Source organism: Panicum virgatum, chromosome 2K (assembly GCF_016808335.1).
Source record: "Panicum virgatum strain AP13 chromosome 2K, P.virgatum_v5, whole genome shotgun sequence".
NCBI classification, from domain to species: Eukaryota; Viridiplantae; Streptophyta; class Magnoliopsida; order Poales; family Poaceae; genus Panicum; species Panicum virgatum.
Genome location: NC_053137.1, coordinates 27,516,968 through 27,538,295, shown reverse-complemented (window position 1 = coordinate 27,538,295; position 21,328 = coordinate 27,516,968).

The following is a 21,328-nucleotide window of genomic DNA, read 5'->3' as shown; positions in this document are numbered from 1 at the left end:
CTCTGGAATCTTCAAAGGCTGTAACAAACCTGCTGGCCTCTGATGCTCAGCCTTGACACGCTGACAGGTGTCACAAATAGCCACGTACTCTGCCACTGAACGCTTCATCCCATACCACCAGAAACAGTTCCTTCATATCATAGTACATCTTCGTGCTGCCCGGATGAATAGAGTAAGCTGTATCATGGGCCTCACTCAGAATCAACTTCCGGAGATCATTCACTTCTGGCACACACATCCGGTTCTTGTACCACAAGGTACCCTGATCATCCTCTCTGAAATGTGGGGCCTTGCCCTTCTTGAGCAACTCACTGGATCTCCTGCAGCTTCTCATCTTCTTTCTGATGCTGCCTGATCTCTGACTCTAGAGTCGGTACTGCCTCAAACGCTGCACTGGATGTATGATGCAAGAAGCCCAGACTCAACTGCTCAAACTCCTCGCATAACTCTGGAGGCATCTGGAAAGCCACGGCCATGTTGACATAGCTTCTCCTGCTCAGAGCATCTGCTACAACATTGGCCTTGCCCGGATGATAGTGAATCTCCATGTCATAGTCCTTGACTAACTCTAGCCATCTTCTCTGCCGCATCTTCAGCTCATTCTACGTGAAAATGTATTTGAGGCTCTTGTGATCAGTGTAGATATCACACCGCTGTCCATACAAGTAATGCCTCCAAATCTTCAGAGCATGCACGACTGCGGCTAACTCAAGATCATGTGTGGGATAGTTCAGCTCATGCCGAAGTAACTGACGTGAAGCATAAGCAATCACTCTGCCTTCCTGCATCAGAACACACCCTAGACCATCCTTCGAAGCATTACAATATACCGTGAACCTCTTCGTCTGGTCTGGCAGAGTCAGGACTGGCGCCGTAGTCAACCTTTTCTTCAGCTCATCAAAGGCCCTCTGACGCTCATCAGTCCACATGAAAGCCACATTTTTCTCCAGCAAAGAAGTCAAAGGCTTCGCGATCTTGGAGAAATTCTCAATGAACCTCCGATAATATCCAGCTAAGCCCAAGAATGACCTGACTTCCTTTACTGTCTGCGGTGTCTCCCACTCGAGCACATCCTTCACCTTGCTCGGATCAACAGCAATGCCTCCCTGAGAGATAACATGACCTGAGGAATGGAACCTCGTCAATCCAGAACTCACACTTGCTGAACTTAGCATACAGCTAATGCTCTCTCAATCTCTGCAACACGAGCCTCAGGATGCTCTTCATGCTCTTCCTCTGTCTTGGAGAAGATCAGAATATCATCAATGAAAATCACCACAAAGACATCCAGATAATCCATGAAGACCATGTTCATCAGATGCATGAACAAAGCCGGGGCATTAGTCAAGCCGAAGGACATGACTGTATACTCATATAGCCCATACTTGCAGGTGAATGCCGTCTTCGGAATATCCTCAGGATGGATCCTCAGCTAAAAATAACCCGAACGAAGATCAATCTTCGAGAATATACGAGCACCTCGAAGCAGATCGAAGAGATCCTCAATACGGGGCAGTGGATGCTTGTTCTTGATCGTAACTGCATTCAGCTCCCGATAATCGACACACATCCTCTTCGAAGCCATCCTTCTTATCTACCAGCAACAATGGAAAAGCCCAAGGAGAGAAGCTGCGACGGATATAGCCCTTGGCTAGCAACTTATCAATAGTTTTCTTGACTTCTTCATGCTCTATAGGTGCCATACGGTAGGGCCGCTTTGCAATAGGAGCTGTGCCAGGCAAGAGATCAATACAAAACTCAATGTCGCGTTCAGGCGGCATACCTGGCAAATCATCCGGAAAGACATCCGAGAATTCAGACACCACGCGAATACCGTCCGTGGGTCTAGCCTCTATCTGATGAAGAAATCCAGAAGGCTCTGAAGCACTGACTGTCACCTCTTGGCCATCAGATGCTGACAAGTGAACTGTCCGCTGAGCATAATCAATACGGACTCCCCATCTGGTAAGTGTCTCCATGCCCAAAATCACATCTATCCTCGAGGAGTCAATAACTATCAAGCCAGTGCGGAATTCTACCCCCTTTATGACAATACTAACTCTGGAGCATATAGAACATGTATGTATCTGGCCCCCAGGTGAGGTAACTACCATAGTTGTCCTCATACAAGAAACTGGTATACCATGCTTCTCGGTAAATGACTTGGAAATGAAAGAATGAGTAGCACCGGTATCGAAAAGCACTGTAGCGGGGTGAGAGTTGACCATGAACTGTACCAATAACCATGTTAGGAGCCTCGGCCGCTGACTCGGCCGTCACGTGGTTCACCCGACCCTGTGCTGGCGCCCTGGGCTGAGCTGGGCGCCCCTGCTGTCCCGCCTGCGCCTTCCGGGGGCAAGTGTTGGCGTAGTGCCCCGGCTGGCCGCAGTGATAGCAGGTGCGAGGGGGTCCCTGAGCCTGCTGTCCGGGAGGAGGAGCTGCCTGCCGTGGAGCCTGAGGTGCTGGCGGAGCTGGTGGAGCACGAGGCGGAGGTGCCGGTAACCACGGGCCCTGACCTGCCTGCTACTGCTGTCGAGGCGGGTACTGCTGCGGCCTCTGCTGGTACTACTGGGGAGGCCGGTACTGCTGCTGCTGGTACTGCTGAGGCGGCTGGAGGCGAGGACGGGTGTTGCTGCCGGAAGCAACGGGGACAATCTTCCTCTTCTTGTCCTCCATCTCCAAGTGCTTGCACTCAGTGTTGAGCGTGCTGTCAACCAGATGGTTGAAGTCGTCGAAGCGGAGGTTGAGCAGCGCGTACTGGAGGTAGTCCTCAAGACCCTCCATGAAGTGCTCCTGCTTCTTGCGGTCATCCACAACATCGGCAGGGGCGTAGCGAGCAAGCTACAAAAAACGATCACGATACTCCGTGACCGTCATAGTCCCCTGAAGTGAAAAAGATAGATAGATATCGAAAGATTAATTCATGACTAAGAAAGATAGCTCAAGGGGTATTAGCTCAAAAGGAAACGCTGAATGATTATATCTGAGATTACCTGCTTTAGTGCAAGGAACTCCTTCTGCTTCATCTTCATAACGCCCGCGGGGACGTTGTGGCTGTGGAACCGCTCCCAGAACTGGAGCCAAGTGAGAGCCTCGCGGTCCTGGACTGGGTGGGACTCCCACCAGTCCAAAGCTGCTCCTCGCAGCTGTCCTGCTGCGTACAAGACGCGCTCACGATCATCACACTGGGCGATGTCCAGCTGGCGCTCCACTGCACGGAGCCAGTCGTCAGCCTGAAGAGGGTCGGACGTGTGAGAAAGCATCGGCGGGTGACCCCTCAGGAACTCAGCACGCCTGTCGCGAGGCTGCAGGCGGTGGAGGAGGCGGAGGCTGAGTGTGAGCCTGCTGAAGTGCCTGAACTAGTGTTGTTCAGGGTGGCCATCATCTGCATCTGGAGCTGGAAGTACTGCTCCGGAGTCAAAGGCGGAGGCATCGGGATCCCGGTCCCCTGGGTGTTCTGCCCCTGGTTGTTCTGCCCCTGCTGGTCAGAACCACGCCTGGTGTTCACCATCTGATTTTGGACAAAAGATTTCACGAGTAAGGATATTGCAGGAATAAATTCAGATGGATATGATAACTCTTTGCGGAAAAAGACTCAGCCATGATAAAGTAGACAGGATAGAGTGGACTGTTTTACCCCCAACTGATCTAATCCATTTTATTAATTAGTTAACTTAACATAAGAGTGATTTTTCTTTAAACAAATTTAAACTACTAAGCTATGCAATCATTCAAAAATCCAAATCAAACATGTAGCATAATAACAAGCAGACAATTTTCACGACTTAGCCGAGTTTAACATACGACTCGACTAACACAACGCGTCGCGGATCGTGCTATCGTAATATTATAAAAGGGTCACCTAGCTGATACTCATGGTGGTCAGGTGACTGATTCAGGCCAAAATCTACGAAAACTATTCTTCAGAGAGAGAAATCAAGGCAAGAAGGGTAAAAGTCATAGAATTTAAGGGGTATAATAGTAAAATAGTTTCAGCAGACAAGGCTAAGAGAGAAGAAGTCCTAAAACTCGACCAGTTCTATCTAGGCTTTCGTCCTACAGTCGATACGGCTCTGATACCACTCTGTAACACCCGGTTTATAAAAGGACATAAACCGAGCAATCATATACGTGCCAGGATCAAGTCACACGTATATACAACAGAATGAACAGTATATCACAGCACACATCACGTAAAAAGATATAATAAAGCAAATACGAATGTTATTTATTACATTAATGATAAAAATGTCTGATACAGCGGAAGCGAAGTACAAATACAAAAAGAACTCTCCGAAGCTGAGCAGGGCGCCACAGGGACGTCGACTGGGAGACGAAACGCCTAGAAGTCCTCGTAGTCCTGGTAGCGCTGAGCGAACTCCCTCGCGTCGGCAGGAACAGAGCAGCAGTAGCGTAACCAAGAGGAAAAAGTAGGGAAGAGGCAAGACTGAGTACACAACTTGTACTCAACAAGTATAACACAAACTATGAGGCTCTAAGGTTGGCTGACTCAACTGCATTAGCTTTTAAGTCTTGGCAAAATTTTATTAAAGCTATTTACTACAAGTTGATGAATTACCATAAAACCCAGTTACATAGTAATTAATCAAAATTAATCATGTTACTACTGAGAACCAAACCGAAACCACCAAGGTAACCCCAAGAGGCACCTCCCTCGTCGGAAGTTGATAACCCCACTAATCAAAAGGAGGATCTAGGTCCGCTCATGACCGTGAGCACGGCTAGTATACCAGTTTTACACTCTGCAGAGGTTGCACATCTTTACCCACAAGTCGTGAGCTACGCCAGTTGTTCATCACACTTCCTTAGGTGAGATGACTAGCAAACTCACTACGAGGCCTTTACAAAGAATCTCGTTGGTAGGGAGTAACCGCGAGGGTGGATCGGCGACTATGGAGCAGGTCTAGTGGTCGTCAAGACACGAAGCACAGACGAGGCCACTCAGCACGAGGGCCATAGAAGCTTACCGCCCCTGCCCCGTAGGTAAGTTACTCCAAACCAAAAATATCTAATTATTACGCCAAGTCTATCCCATTCTAGCCTTGTGGTAGCGCTGTTGTCCCAGATTGTCGCTCTATGAACCAGGTCCTTATGGAGAGTGGCCAACCAAGCACTAAGCACCGTGCTGGCCCCCTAAACCATGTTTCTACAAAAACCATATTTTAACGAGACGTGAGCCACCCAAGCACGAAGCACAGAGGGCCACTCTCAGAATTAAGTTTAAGTAAACCATTAATCAAATTAATTAAAAAGGACCAGAGTGTTTTAGTGCGGCACCTAGCACAACTAACCAAAATGCAACCCAAAGATATATATATAAAGGATATAAAGTGGCTAGGAAGTCCTTATAGGCATACATTATTAAAGTGCAGTATGAAGTTGTATTTAAAAGTGATAGGTTGTTCATGTTATACTTGCCGTCCTCGTACTGCTCCTGCTGTCAGCTCAAACTGCTCAGAAGACGGCTGCTCCGGGTACTGGTACTAGGGCTCCTCAGATGGATCAACGTCTACTCACGAACACATGGCCAAAACAATGCACAATAATAAGCATACAAGCAAACACTAACAAAAGCTAAGAAACAGTACATCAATACATAAAAACAGCACATTAAACTAGTCTAAAACTATTCTACGCATTAAAACGATCGCGTGGACATAAAGAACGCTTAAAACAGAGTTAAAACGCATAATCTAGGCTAAAAACAAAATCTAGGGGCTTATCTGCGAGAAAAACTAAGTTCCAGGGGGTTTTCTGCAAAAACTGAGGGCCTAAACATAATTAACCGTTAACTCCAGGGTCTAACTCGTAAAAGAACAAGCGCTGGACTGGTGGGTACTAATTTGGGAAAGCTCAGGGGCTTAAGTGAATAAAACAGACCTAATCTGTAATTATTTTTGAATAACTCAGGACCGCGGGTTGAATCAGAGAAAAGCCAGGGACTTTTTAACAAAACATTCCAGGCCGAACCGGTACGCACAGATTAGGGCCGTTGGATCTAGATCTAGTGGCTTAGATCTGAGGGAGACTCGATCTAATCAGGGCTGCTTGTTTCGGATCGGTCGGCCAGGATCTGTTTGAGCGCGATATGGGCGGCGCGGGTGACCGGAGTTCTTCTCCCGCGGAGGCGGAGCGCGGAAGCTCACCGGAGTACACCGCTTCCGGCCCTCCGGGGGTCAAATAGACCCGGACTTGGGTCTGGGGTGGACTTCACGGTATGCGTAATCCACCCAGGGCCTTAGCGGGGCACGGTGGTGCTCGGAGCTGCGCACGCGTGGACGGCGGCGGCTCTGAGCGGACGGGCTTGCCGGCGTGCGCGCATTCTGGCGCCTAGGGTGTGCCTTGGCTACGGCAAATAGTGCAGAAGCAAGAGGGGGTTGGGGCGCAGCTCACCGAGGGGTCGAGGCGGTCGGACTTGCAGCGTAGAGGCCCGGCGACTTCGACCGGCGGCGGTGATGGGGCGACGTTCGGGGATGGGTCGTTGCAGAGGCCGGAGTGGAGTGTAGCGGGCCCGGGGAAGCTCCAAAAGTCGAGTCGGAGCCGGTGCGCTCCTTGGACGGGGCCCCGGTGCGGCGGAGCGGCGGAATCACGGCGTCGCAGGGGATTTGCTCCGGCGCAGAGAGCGTGGCAGCTAGGGTTTGGGCGTGGTGGCGCTATCGGGATAGGATGCGGGGGGTCCGTGGGGTGGTTTAAAGGGGGGGCGCCGGAGATATCGGCGTAGTTGGGGAAGGCAATCCCCGGCGAGGATTGCAGGATGACGCGGCGCGGCCGTTGCGCGAGCGGGATCCGGAGGAAGGGGACGGGGCTGACCAGCGGGCCCAGGTTGGCTGAGACACAGCGACGCGCATGAGTGCTGGCAGGTGGGACCGGCGGGTCGGGGCGACGATGCGCTGGCGGGGTGAGGTGTTTGCTGGGCCGGGCGAGCGCGTTCGCGCGGGCTGGAGCGAGTTGGGCCGCAGGGACTTGCTGGGCCGAGCGGGATGAGGGGAGAGCTAGGCGGATTGCGGGGCAGGCCGGGATTGGGAGCGGGCCGCAGGGAGAGAGAGAGAAAGGAGGAAAAGGGCTGGGCTGCCTGAGAGGATTTCGGGCCGGGTCTGGTTGGCTTGTTGGGTTTGGATTTTCTATTTTTCTTCTCTTTTCTAATTCTAGTTCCTAATCAACTCAACCAAAACTAGTTGAACTCAAACTTGGATTTGAATTCCACTCTAACACTCAAACAAGTAAAACAATGCTCCTAGCATGATGCAACAACAAAATTAAACCTATGATAAAATTTTAATTACTTATAGAACAAAAATTGAGATTTAAATGCAAGTCTAACACAATAAACCTTAGAAAATTAAATAAAGCCAATTAAATTTATTAATAAAAGCTGAAATTTAAATTAGGGTGTTACATCGAGCCAGCACCCGGGATGATGCCGTAGAAAGCCTGGTCTGAGGGGACCAGCTTGGTCATATCGAAACCCATGTCCTCCAGGGTCTTGGCGAAGATGATGTTGAGGGTGCTGCCTCTGTCGATAAGGACCCTGGCTAGACGGATCTGGTGGATCACCGAGTTCACCACGAGGGGGTAAGCACCCGGCCTGGGTAGGTGTACCCATTGGTCGCATCGGTCGAAGGTGATGGGGATCTCTGACCAGAGGAGGGACTCAACCGGGTGTCTGAACACCGAGTTGACATCGCGGTTGTGCAGCTTGATGCTACGCCGGCAGGACGGCATGCTGGAACCTCCGAAGATGATGTTGACCACCCATTCTTCCTCCTGAAAGTTGCCGGGTGATCTGTTGCCTTGCACATTGTCGTCGTCTCGCCTGGGCAAACGGTTTCTACAGCCGCGGCTACGGGAGCTTCTGGAGCTACCCGGCCAGGGTCGCTTGGGCTCTTTCTGGGTGACGCTGTTGGAGAGGGCGCGGCACTCACGTGCCGTGTGGTTGGCATCATTGTGCCAAGGGCACTTGGCATCAAGGAGCCTATCGAGCTCCTCCTGGTTGAGGGAGGTGCGCTGCTAGGGCTGATCGGCGACAGTGATGGTGTTGTTGGGGACGCGCTTGCACTCAGGAATCCCTTTGTTGAGAACGGTTGATGGGGTCACGGCGATCCTTGTGACGATAGTGAGCGTGCTCAGCCTCCTCCATGTCGGCGTGTTTGTTGACGATGGCCATCATGTCAGAGACAGTCTTGGGGTTGCTTTCAAACATCTTCCTCCATAGTTTGATGCTATGGAGGCATTGGTGGAAGTGGTAGATCACATACATGTCATCAAACTCTGTAATCGTGTTACGGTTAGTGTTGGCGTTTCTTATGCCCCAATAGAATATTAATTCCGCAAGCACACAGAATCACCGCTATAGCACTTCACCATGGAGTATTCTAGGGTATCATATTTTTCTCAGGGAAGCACTATGGTAAAGAGTATCGTAAATCGAATGATAACCATACTAGCTTAATCAACCGATGAACTCGACGGTGGTAAGCCAGATATAAGGATAAGATAAGTGGCCAGTCTATGACTGAGTGACACACGGAGACTCAACTCCTTAGAGAGGTAGCAGCTGGGAGGACAACGAGCGAGATAAGACACCTGATACACTTATGAACTATCGAGATAGCCTCTCTAGATCAGACTAACTATCTAACTAATCTTCGGGAAGGTAGAGCTTACTTCGGCGGCCTCAGGGAAGGACTCAAACTGGGATGAGAAGGGAGTCCAACGGCAGTCAGCACTACTGCTATGAAAGCACCTGCCGCCTACCACAATGGTATTGTGGGGTGGAACACACATTCTAGCTAACACTAAGCTCAGACACCACGTCTGCACTCGGTGCTAGGATTTCTCTCGAGGCCTTCGAGAGAAATCTCCCTCAACCTAGAGCACTAACTTGAGATACTCTAGTCCGGGCGAGAAAACCCGTAAGATAGATTCCCGACTATCAGAGAGATAACTTAACCTAAGCTAAAGGATACAACTTCTGCGCTTGAGCTAAACACTCAGACTCGAGAAGATAAAAGAAAGTGGAAAGTAAAGCTGACTCAGAAAAGTAGAGAAGATAACTTATATTAATAACTTTGAAAGAAGGATACAAGAGGTATACCAGACTTCCGAGGACTCCGGATTCCCGAGCAAGCTCGACTCGACTCTAACTCCCAAACTACTAATCCTACTCTAGAAAGTGAAGAGAGAATGAGCTCCAATGGTGTGTGTTACAACTCCAGGGTTGGTTCTGAGCAGGTGAAGCACGTGGCGTCATTTGAAGGCGGTTGTGACAGTTGAGCTTAACTTCCACGAAAAGCCGGGATCTGAGTGGCTACAAGGTGGGGCAGGCCGGCCTCCCCGAGGCCGGCCGGCCTGGGGGTGTGGCCATCTGGCCACCGCCTTTGCATGGACGTCTGTGATATTCTGCTGGAGTCGGTTTAGCATGTGTAGCTCATACGCAAGGCAAGGCCAGGCTGGCCGGCCTCTCTCTGGCATGTGCTAGCCCTCCGTTCCACCGACGTTGTGACTTGACTCTTGTGATTACTCCAGGGTGCTAGATCACTGACTTGGACATGTTGTTTCACTAGATTGTGGGTCCTTTGATCCTCATGCAAGCCTTTCGGTCCATTCGATTGAACCGACATCCAATCCTCGACTCAGATGTACTTGAACATGTCACATTGCCCATGGACTGAAGGAGTGGCACTGTGTGTGGGGGTGCCAGGCCGGCCGGCCTAGGAGAGACCGGTCGGCCTGGGATTTTGCCCAGTTTCGCCCATTTTTGGCATGTATTCACCTGCAATCAAAACTCATCCAAAACTTGTGGAACTTATTAGAATTAAATAAAATATGAATGGAACATAGTGTAAAGCTCAATTTATTCTCGAGAAGTTGACGGTCAGAATGTGAAATAATGACCGTCAACACCCCCCAAGCTTAAACTTTTGCTTGTCCTCGAGCAAAGCTCATACTGAGGCTCGGTGCATCAGGAGTTGCATCAATGTTCACACCCTGCAGGTACCTTGTGCACAGCATATTACTTGTCCCGTATGTACTATGAGTAAGTTGGCTCATACCTAAGGTTCTGGAGGATGGGGCGTATTTGTTTTCATCCCTTGGTCTTGAGCAGTTGAAGGACTGAACAACCTTCACCGGAATGTTTTCTTCTGCTTGTTCAAGTTCCTAGCTCGGAGTTTTGCAAGATTTTTCAAAAGAAATTCAGGTTTTGCAATGGTACTCTTGAGTCACTCAAAGTGTATGATCCTCACATGGGGTCAGAGTTTTGACCCTCTTTTTCCTACCTCTAAGGCTGATATGTGGAGTTCATGGGTAGGGAGAGTGCTGCATACCTTGGTTACCTATATTGCCGATCCGAATGGTGATCCATGAAGGATTGGAACTCAACCAAATTCTGGTCTTGTGGAATGTCAATGGGATGGAAGGAGATGGACTCACAATTGGAAAGGGAATTTGGTCTTTTATTTGAACTCCTTGTTTGCAACTCTTTGGGAGAGTGGGATTTTTTTCTCTCATTTTCAAACTCTTTTTTTTAGAGAATAATCCCCACTCTCTTTTGCTGATATGAATCTAACATCTTTGGAGTTTCATGATGGGAAGACCTTGTATGGGATGACTGGGTAATGGTGTCTGGCGGTGGAAGTCAATACCCGGAGTGGATGATTGACAGGCCAGACATTTTGAGGCTAGCAAATGATGGGTACATGAAGGAGATAGATCGGCAGATGACAAGTTCCATTTCCTCAACGGACACACCATTCGGCAAAGCTCATGATAACACAAGATAGCTCATTTTGGTTTATGTAATATAAAAGGCTTTGGATGGGTCATTATAGCCATGGGGAAACCTTCACCAAAATTTTAGTTTTTGAAAGATTCCGAGAGGTTCCCTATTAGAGCAAGCAGTTTTAAATCCGGTTTGGGCTATCTCGAATCCCGCAACAACATAAACTTTGGAAATTAAACTCATGCCTCCACTCAACCATTTTTCAGTGGAACTAAAATGTGCCAACTAGCTCATGTACTAGGAGAGTAAAAAGCTGTAAACGAGGCACATACGGGGCATGAACATGGCAACTATTAATCATTTCCAAGCAAGAGCTTACATGGATTTCCACTCATATTTTTATTCAAACATGAGAATTTTTTTATATACTTATTTATTTATTATGGCATGGCTACTGAAAAGCGGTCAGGATATGGTGACTTACCTAGCGATACGACCCCCCCAAGCTTCGAAGAAGCTCAGTCCTCCTCATCGGAGTCACGCTCTTCCTCGTCGGGGTCTTCTTCCTCTTCCTCTTCCTCGTCCTCATCATCATTGTCTTCTTGTTCGGGCTGCTGGTACTGCTGGGGATGATAGTATGGCTGGGATGGTTGATGGTCCAGCCCCAGGTGGAGGAAGACGTTGGAGACATCATAATGCATGGCCGATGTTAACCCCTAGCTCTGCTGAGACAGCTGGGTGTTGTGTGCTATGGTGTCCTGCATCTGCTGTTGCTGTGTGCCAAGGGTGGTGATCTGGCTCGAGAGGTCGGAGATGCTCCGCATGATCGGGTCCTCATAGTTGAAGCGTGCTAATGCCAAAGGACCCACGTGTGGACCATAAGACGAATGCATACCTGGGGGGTAGTAAGGGCCTTGATCACCGGCATACCCACTACTGCCGGCCTGGAATGAGCTCGGGTCGCCATAGGCATAGTAACCATATGCTTCCTCGAAGCTCATGTTCTGAGTAGATGGTCCGGGCTGTGCAGTAGTGGGGGCCGGGGGTACTTGACGTGATGGTCCTGCTCTGGCTTGTTGGTCTTGCCGGGTTCTACTTCTCGTCTGTGGACCTGGAACACTATGTCGTGCGGGCTCCTTCTTCTCCATCTGCAAGGTTAGGCTTTTCACCAAGTAGAGAGAGAGTCTCAGGCATGGAAGCTCGATCTCCCTATCGTACCCGCAGGTAACACATAAAGATAGAGTTTTCGGGCCCTTCGCGCATCATGTGTCCCTACACGAAGTGCTCGAGGCCGACCTCGTACCTGAATGCCTCGGTCTCTGGCATAAAGGTGACCTCGGCATTGTCCATGTTGGCGCTCCTTAAGTACCCATTTTACTATATGATTAGGAGTTGTTTTGGTAAATTTTTCGGGATGATTCATGTACTAACTCGCCACTTGGCACCCGAATTTGACCATTTTCGATTTTGTCCTGGATTTTGGAGCATGTTGCATTTTGATAGGAAATTGGACATTTTCGGAGATGTTTTGACGCATGGTTACAACTAGGCTAAGATGAGGAATAAGAGGAAGATTCAACACGCGAAAGATGGGACCGAAAGGGGCCAGAAAAGGCCCAGGCCGGCCGGCCTGGAGTCCTTGGGCCGGCCGGCCTAGCCCTTTTCGGAGCCCAATCGGTCTCGGTTTTCTTCAGCACGAAGTATGCGTCAACCCTAATCTATGTTTTACCAAAACCACCGACCATATCTGCCTATAAATACCCCGAAGCCGCCGTCAAAGAGCGGGGGGATCGCGGGAGCATCGCAGAGATCGCAGAGAAGAGCATCCAGAGATACATTCGAGTTAGACACAAGAGAAAGGTGACACCGGAGGCCTCATCGTCCCTCGGCGCCGCTGCAAGTTGGAGGACATCAAGGGATCCATCCCTTGCCAGAGATTTCGTCACCATGATCGACTACGCTTCGCTTAGCTTCATGGGGTAAAGTCCTCGTTTGTTCATGGGGTTGTAAGGAGATCTTGAGTTGTAATTGCCGAATCCTTTATGAGATTGATCTATCATGATTCTTGTTGATGATGCTTTGATGCCTAATAGTTCGCGACTTGGCTTTGGGTTTGCTTTGCTCTTGCATGGTTTACTTAGATTACATCAACTATCGTGTTCTTGTTGATTCGTTACCGATTATCCTCGTGTAGTAACAGTATGCGGGAGGGAAAGGTTTTGATCTTGGAACACACCTTTGATAGATTAGATCTGTTCTTCGTTGCTTGGCGATTACATCTCTAGTGATCCTAGACCCTATGGACAAATGCTCTTCATATCTTGTGCACACATCTATCATTGCTCACTAGTCTAGATTAGATTAGATTGGTTAGATTAGATCTATTTCACACTCAAACACTCAATATAGATCTTTTACCAACATCATTAGTGCTTAGTTAAGCATAGTAATACACTTGTTCCGTGGATTGATAAACCTTGCGGGAATACTCTAAGGGAAAAGCTACACGATCCATGCGCTTGCGGTACATAAATTGGCGCTTTAAGAAGCGTCAACAAGCTTTTCTGGCGCCGTTGCCGGGGAACAAGTGATTTTGGTACTGTTTAACTTTGTATTAATTTTGTTGGTTACTAACACCTAACCTTTTCCCTAGAAAATTTTTGTTTTTGTTTTTGTTTTGATTGTCTAGATGGGCCATCTCATTCAACACATGGAGGAAGGAGAAAAATCACTAAGGGATTATGCAAGCCCGCGATCGGAGGACTTCGACATGCAAAAATCAGATTCGGTGTTGCGAGCCACCGAGTACGAAATCAAGCCTCAAATCATCAAGATGGCGGCGGCAAACCCCTTTAGAGGAGAAGAGACGGACAACCCATATAGACATATCAAGTGGTTCACAATGCTATGCAACATAGTACAATAAGACGGAGTTCCGCTAGCTTGGTTTCGATGGAATCTTTTCCCATACTCACTTGCGGAAGAAGCGAGAAGATGGTTTGCACTTGCATCCTTCGAGGTAAAAGGAAATTGGGATGACTTGATGAGGAAATTTTGCGAGCGGTTCTTTCCATTAAGCAAGGTTCAACATATTCGGAAGCAAGTGATCAACTTCGCGCAAGGAGAAGAAGAAGGGATAGATCAAGCATGGGATAGATTCAATGGATTGATTGAACAAGGACCAAAGCTCGGATTTTCCGGTGAAGTACTCTTGCATATCTTTTACTTCTCCCTAACCCCCGAGTGCATGCAATTTGTTCAAATGTGTGCAGGAGGAGGTCTCATGGAGAAAACACTCACGGAAGCCGCCCAACTCCTACAAAAAATCAGCAAGGGTGCGGCCATGCGAAGAGATTGGGAAAAACGATGTTCGGCAAGCTCCGAGGAAGAATCTCAAGTGCGGGTGCTTGCTGGAATTTTCAGAAAAGAGACATACGGAAGTAAGGGAAGAACAACCGAAGCATGGGAAAGTCATAGAGACAAACCACGATGAAGAAGCATCGATCCGGAGCGCAATGAAAGACTGACCCGGAAAAGAAAGGAAGAACCATGGGCACCGCCAAATCGCTAAGGGAATTCGAGCAAATGGATTGGATACCAATTGACTTTGGAAGAATGTTCGACAAAGCAAGACCTGCATCCAAATCAGCGAGGAATGGCGAAGGTGATAGCGGAAGACTTCCCGCCGGATAATCACACAGGATATACATTTGGCAAGGAATCGACCGGTGATATTATTCGGAAACTTTTTGAAGAAAAAGAGGAAGAGATTGACTTAGACGAAGTGCTGGAATTCAAAAGGACCCTGGGAGTGAACTCGGAATCGTCACCCTACGCGCACATAGCCCAAGTATATGCGATTGGAAGCGATCAAGGTGAAGGTAACCCATCACTCACACCTCGTGTTGATTGCATGATAGACAGAACAAAATGTTGCAGTGTTTTATGTGACGTTGGCGCCCATGTTAGTGTGATGAGTTCCAAAGTTTATGTTGAGCTTTTTAATGAAACATCGAACCTAGATGCCACAATCATTAAATTGATCATGGGAGATGGTAGATTAATCAAACCGCTAGGAGTGCTTAGAAATCTAAATGTTGCTATAAGCGGGTAAAAAAATTCCTACCGACTTTTTTGTGATTAATGCTAGTGATGATGAGCATGAAGGCATAATCCTTGGAAAACCCTTTCTCAAATTAGTAAATGCTGTTCTAGATGTTGGAAAAGGGATTGTCACTTTTGATCTAGATGGAGAGAAGCGCTCATTCGAATTTCATTCAAACCCGTCTTTTGCTTCACCTCTACCTCTTGATAACGAAGAGGTAGAGAGCATTCGTTCCATTGATTCTTTCAGGGATCCTCTCCAATGCGCTTTGGAGAATGGAGACGCTCAAGATGATCAAGATGGAGAACTAGTGGAAACAATGGAAGAGTTGAAGCCGCAACACGAGAATTTGGAGGAAGAAAAATTTGAAGACATTGGAGAGTTAGAACAAGAAGAGAATGGTGCGCCCGAGGTTGAGATGAAGCCACTCCCCAAGGGATTGAAATATGAATTTTTGGGAGATGGCAAGACTTTTCCGGTGATTATTAGCGACGAATTGAGCCCGGAAGAGACGGAGAAGTTGCTGAATTTATTGAAGAAGCACAAAAAGGTGATCGGCTACTCGATTAACGACTTGAAAGGTATTAGCCCCGCTTTTTGTACACATCGTATACAACTCGAGGAGCAATACAAGCCGGTGGTAGAGCATCAAAGAAGGTTGAGCCATGCTATGCGTGATGTGGTGAAGAAGGAGGTTATCAAATTGTTGAATGCCGGAATAATATACCCCGTGCCACATAGTGAATGGGTAAGCCCCGTGCATTGCGTTCCGAAGAAGGGAGGACTCACGGTTGTGAAAAATGAGAAGGAGCAATTGATACCGCAAAGAACCATCATGGGATGGAGGATGTGCATCGATTATAGAAAATTGAATAAGGCAACGAGGAAGGATCATTTTCCACTACCATTCATTGACGAGATGTTAGAAAGGTTGGCAAAGCATTCACACTTTTGTTACCTTGATGGATACTCGGGATTCTTCCAAATACCTATTCATCCGGATGATCAACATAAGACCACGTTTACTTGCCCGTATGGAACTTTTGCATATCGGAGGATGCCTTTTGGATTGTGCAATGCGCCCGCTTCTTTTCAAAGGTGCATGATGGCTATATTTTCGGATTTCATAGAAGAGATTATGGAGGTATTCATGGATGACTTCTCGGTGCATGGTACTAGCTTTGATGATTGCTTGGCAAATTTGGAGAAAGTTCTTAAAAGATGTGGAGAGGTTGATCTTGTGCTTAATTGGGAGAAGTGTCATTTCATGATGAAAGAAGGAATTGTTCTCGGTCATGTTATCTCCGAGAGAGGGATAGAGGTGGATAGAGCAAAGATAGAAACCGTGGAGAAATTGCCACCACCTACGGACATCAAATCTTTGAGGAGCTTCCTCGGTCATGCTGGATTCTATAGGAGGTTCATAAAGGATTTTAAAAAAATCACCAAGCCATTGACACAACTTCTCCAGAAAGATGTGGAATACATCTTCGATAGTGATTGCCTTCACACATTTCGAACACTCAAGCAATCCCTCATAAGTGCTCCTATCATACAACCTCTGGATTGGAATCTACCCTTTGAAATCATGTGTGATGCGAGCGACTACGCCGTAGGAGCCGTTCTTGGACAAAGGAAAGAGGGGAAGGTAAATGCTATCTACTACGCAAGCAAGACTCTCAATGAAGCCCAATTTAATTATGCAACAACGGAGAAAGAATTGCTTGCCGTGGTGTTCGTCCTTCGAAAAATTCAGATCATACATAGTAAATTCAAAGGTGATAGTTTATACCGACCATGCGGCAATCAAGTATCTCTTGTCCAAGAAAGATGCTAAACCACGCTTGATTCGATGGATCCTATTGCTACAAGAATTCGATGTGGAGATAAGGGACAAGAAAGGGGCAGAAAATGTTGTGGCTGATCACTTATCAAGGATGAACCATGGAGATGATGGAAAAGAACCTATCGAGGATCAAATGAGAGATGATCACCTATATAGAATTCTTGACAAAGATAGTTGGATGAATGAAATAATAAGGGCAATAAAAGGGATGCCCTTGGATCACTTGGACAAGAATGCAAAGAAAAGAGTGATCGCAGAAAGAAGAAAATACTATTGGGATCCACCGATACTTATATAGATATGGAGAAGATGGAGTCCTAAGAAGATGCATACCGAGGGAGGAACGTGAAGAAGTTCTAAGGAAGTGTCACTCGTCGGGATATGGAGGACATTATGGGCACTTTAGAACTCAAGCTAAGGTATGGGCTAGTGGATTCTATTGGCTCGAGATGCATGAAGATGCGAAAAGATTTGTTTCGACTTGTCCGGAATGCCAAAGAATGGGGAATATCTCGCAAAGGAATGCCATGCCATTGAACTACAATTTGCAAATAGATCTATTTGATGTCTGGGGAATCGATTTCATGGGACCATTCGTGAACTCACATGGATTTGAGCATATATTGGTGATGGTGGACTATATTTCAAAGTGGGTTGAAGCTATGCCATGTCGGAAGGCATCAACGGAGGAGTCCATAAACATGATTAAATCGGTAATCTTCCCTCGATATGGCGTCCCGAGAATCTTGATAAGCGATGGAGGAACACACTTCACGGGCAAAGACTTTGGTAAATGCTTGAAGAAATTGGGAATTGAACATAGAGTGTCCACGGCTTATCACCCCCAAACAAACAGACAAGTGGAAACTTCGAACAAGCAATTGAAGGACATTTTAAAGAAGACCGTGGTAAAAGGAGGAAAAGATTGGTCGAAGAGACTAGATGATGCACTATGGGCATATCGTACGGCACACAAAATCCCGATTGGTATGACTCCTTATCAATTTGTTTATGGAAAAACATGCCACTTGCCGGTTGAGCTAGAACATAAGGCGTATTGGGCAATGAAGGAAATGAACTTTGATGCGGAAGCCGCTGGAATTAAAAGGAGAATCCAAATAAGCGAATTGGAGGAGTTAAGATTGAAAGCGTACAATAGTGCATCAATTTACAAAGAAAGGATGAAGAGGTGGTACGACAAGCGATTACAAAACAAGGAATTCAAAGAAGGAGACAAGGTCCTGCTCTACAATTCAAGATTCAAACTTTTTGGCAATGGAAAATTACAAAGCAAATGGGATGGACCGTACGTCGTACACTGAGTTTCACCCACGGGAGCGGTGACAATCATGGATGCGAAAGGCGACCAATATGTGGTGAACGGATAGCGACTAAAGGTATTCTTGGAGCCCGACATCATGCCCCTTCATTACATCGACATATACACCATGGAGGAGGAACCGGAACGTCAAGCCTAACGACGTTAAGCAAGGTAAGTTTGTAAATATTCTCTTTTAGATTTTATTTTTTTAGTTTTATTTCTATTCTGGACGAGCTTTGAGTAAAACATAGGCTTCTAATTTATTGGTGTGCACCTCGGAAAAAGTTGGAGTCCAGGGGGCTGAAAAACCCCCTGGGCCGGCCGGCCCAACACCCCTAGGCCGGCCGGCCTAAGCCACTTCGTGTGTGTTTCGGTCCCGATTTTTGGTAGGTGCGAGATAAGGAAATTTCATACCTGTGCCTTATAGATTTCGCATGCCAAAACCGAAGATATTTTGGACTTCTCGTCCAAGTCTTTTCAGGATATAAATAGAGGCGCGGGTTAGATCTATTCTCTCATACTTTTCAATCTACACCACCACCTCGTGAGAGAATTCGACAATGGCCGGTCCAGCGAGCGCAAGAGCCATGATTTCAGCAATGGAGATCGAGGAGAGGGGTTGGACGCCTGACACCCCCCGCCAAAGACACCTAGCCCCATCTCGGCAACCGGTGCGCAGCCCCTCCTTGTTGAAGCAAAGCGATGTGAAGCGAAGGCCCCTCCGAAGAAATTCAATACCCAAGCACGGATGTGGCAGAACCATTATAGTAGATTAACCATTCTATGTAAGCAACTACTAAACAACCATGGTAGATCTTTAAGCAAACATCAAGATTGATCATAGTATTGTTGCTCTTATTACTCTAGTGTGGCAAAGAGATCAAGCAGTCCCAAACTGTGGGAAGCAGACGATTCGAATCGAATTTCTTAACCTGGCCAGGCAAACCTAACACACACGTTTGGAACACCGTCGTGTCGTTTCCAAACAACCGTTTGCCTTTCTTTCCGGCTTGTGGATAGGAACACTCTCCCCGACTACAGGGCACCAACTTCCTCCCTGCAGCCGCAGTGTTGCGCAACATAAACATCAATAAAACCTATCTCTAAGAGAGAGTGTCAGGTATATCCACTCCCCGGTCCAATCGATTACTAGGCTTACCGCGTACCATATTTACTGGCATGTGGCTAGTACGTTCAAAAACTTAACCAGCACTACCACACACCGCGACCTTAGCAAGTTCATCAACACAGACGGGGTCTCACCAAAGGTCATGATATCGAACACTACCCCGTCCGTCGTCCTTATATTGATAATAGAAAGTAAACACGCAATTCCTATAAAGCTCGCGAGTGACAGGCAATCACTCAACTTTTACCGGTCCTATAAGCTTAGCAAGTAGTCGAACTCAGGTCTAGTGTTCAGTACATAGGTTCCTAGGATCATGCATCTAGGGTTTCAATTCAAATCCTAAGAACTGTAAATGCATAAGCAAGTAATAACAGTAAATGATAATAATTTGAAATATAGGTTATGTCCGGGGCTTGCCTTCTCGGTAGTTGCTAATTATTTTAGCTCTAGGCTCTTCCGAACTTTGGTCCGGGGCTTCAGTTAGTACGGCGGTGTTCGCTTGAGCTTCGAGATCACCTCCGTCAGACTCCGGGATCAGCTCGTACGTCCCGTCCGATAAGGCAGTCGTATCTATATGTAATACAAGAACAGAATTATACACACACATGGGCAATCATTTATAGAGTAGTAACTCAACAAATCTAACTACACAAGGCATCATGATCAACAGCATAAAAGAACTATACTAACTTCATAACAAGTTGGAGTGGTTTCCTATAGCAAGTAAATCAAGGTTTGCTAACAAATTAACAACTCAGAGCACAAACAGTAATAAATTTAGAAAAAAATTACCCTAAACAGAACATGAACAGGTTAAGCTATCCTGTAAAATTCATGCCAAGACATGTAGCCATTTAATCACAAAAATTCAATCATTCAGAACACACCTAGACCAAGATTTAATTACCCAGGCTAAACCATAGCAAATAAGAATCTCAAAATTTAACATCAGGCCTAAACAGGGATGTATTAGCCACTGTGTAATATTCATGATTTTATCTACACAGAATTAATTCTGAGAAAATAAACAAAACAGACATCAGATTAGCAAGATTCATTTTTAGCTCCTGTTCTGTTCATTAGCTGGGGCTCAAACTTTATTTACAATCTAAACTATCCAAAAAGATCACTCAGAAATATTTTCATGATTTATCACCAGCACAAACTATTTATCATAAATAAAGTCTACTCAATAAGGATTAAATCAAATAAATAGCTACACATGAGAACTGACCACGAAATTTTTATAGCAATACTAGAGTCACATGATGAAATCACCACAAAAATTTCACTACAAGACATGGCTTCAAACATCAGCTAATAAAAAGAAAAAAACATCTAGTCTTTATGCACCTAGTGACACAAAACCATTTATACAGCAAAAACTTGCAACAATTAACCATCATATTTTGATTCTACTGCAAAGAGCTACTCTCAAGGATTCCAGATCAACTGGATTTGCTATTTTACGAATTTTCTACGAATTTCTACTAAATTTCAAAGTTTACAGCTAGAAATAACAAATAAGTCCTTAGAGCACTATTCATCTGAGTCTAAGGCTATTCAAATAACACCCTGAAGTTTTGTTTCTTTCAACCCGAGGTCCTTGGCCGCAGGGGAGAACAGGGGAAAGGGAGGCCGGCCGATTCCCGGCGGCGTGGATCGCCGGCGGCGAGGGGAAGGAGGCCAGGGAGGTGAAGTGGGCCAGGTCGAACCTACTGATGGGGTCGAAGTGAAAGATTGGGGGTTGGATGGTGCTCGTCGACGTTGAGCAAGGGGCGGCGGTGGAGGGTGCTCGTCGACGGGGTGGTTCCAGTAGGGGATTGGCAACGAGAGGAGGGGGATTAGCTTCACTAGAACTTGGTGAAGCTCTCCGAGGGGTTGTAGTGGTCGGGCTCGGCTTGGAATGGCTGGTCCACGGCGGACAGCAGCCGGCGGTGAGCTGCGCTCGTCGGGGATGGGGTTCGGGTGGAGAAAATACGCAATTGAAGGGTCAATGAGCTTCACTGAGGCACCATGAAGCTTCCTAAGGGGGTGATGGGGTCAATGCGGTGTTGTGGTGGTGGATCGGCGGCGGAGTCAAGCCTGCCGAACATGTGAGGGAGGCGGTGGTATTCTGGAGCTTGGGGCAGAGAGCGAGTGAGAAGAGGAGGGGAAACTGATGCGGGACTCCTCCCGGTGTTGGG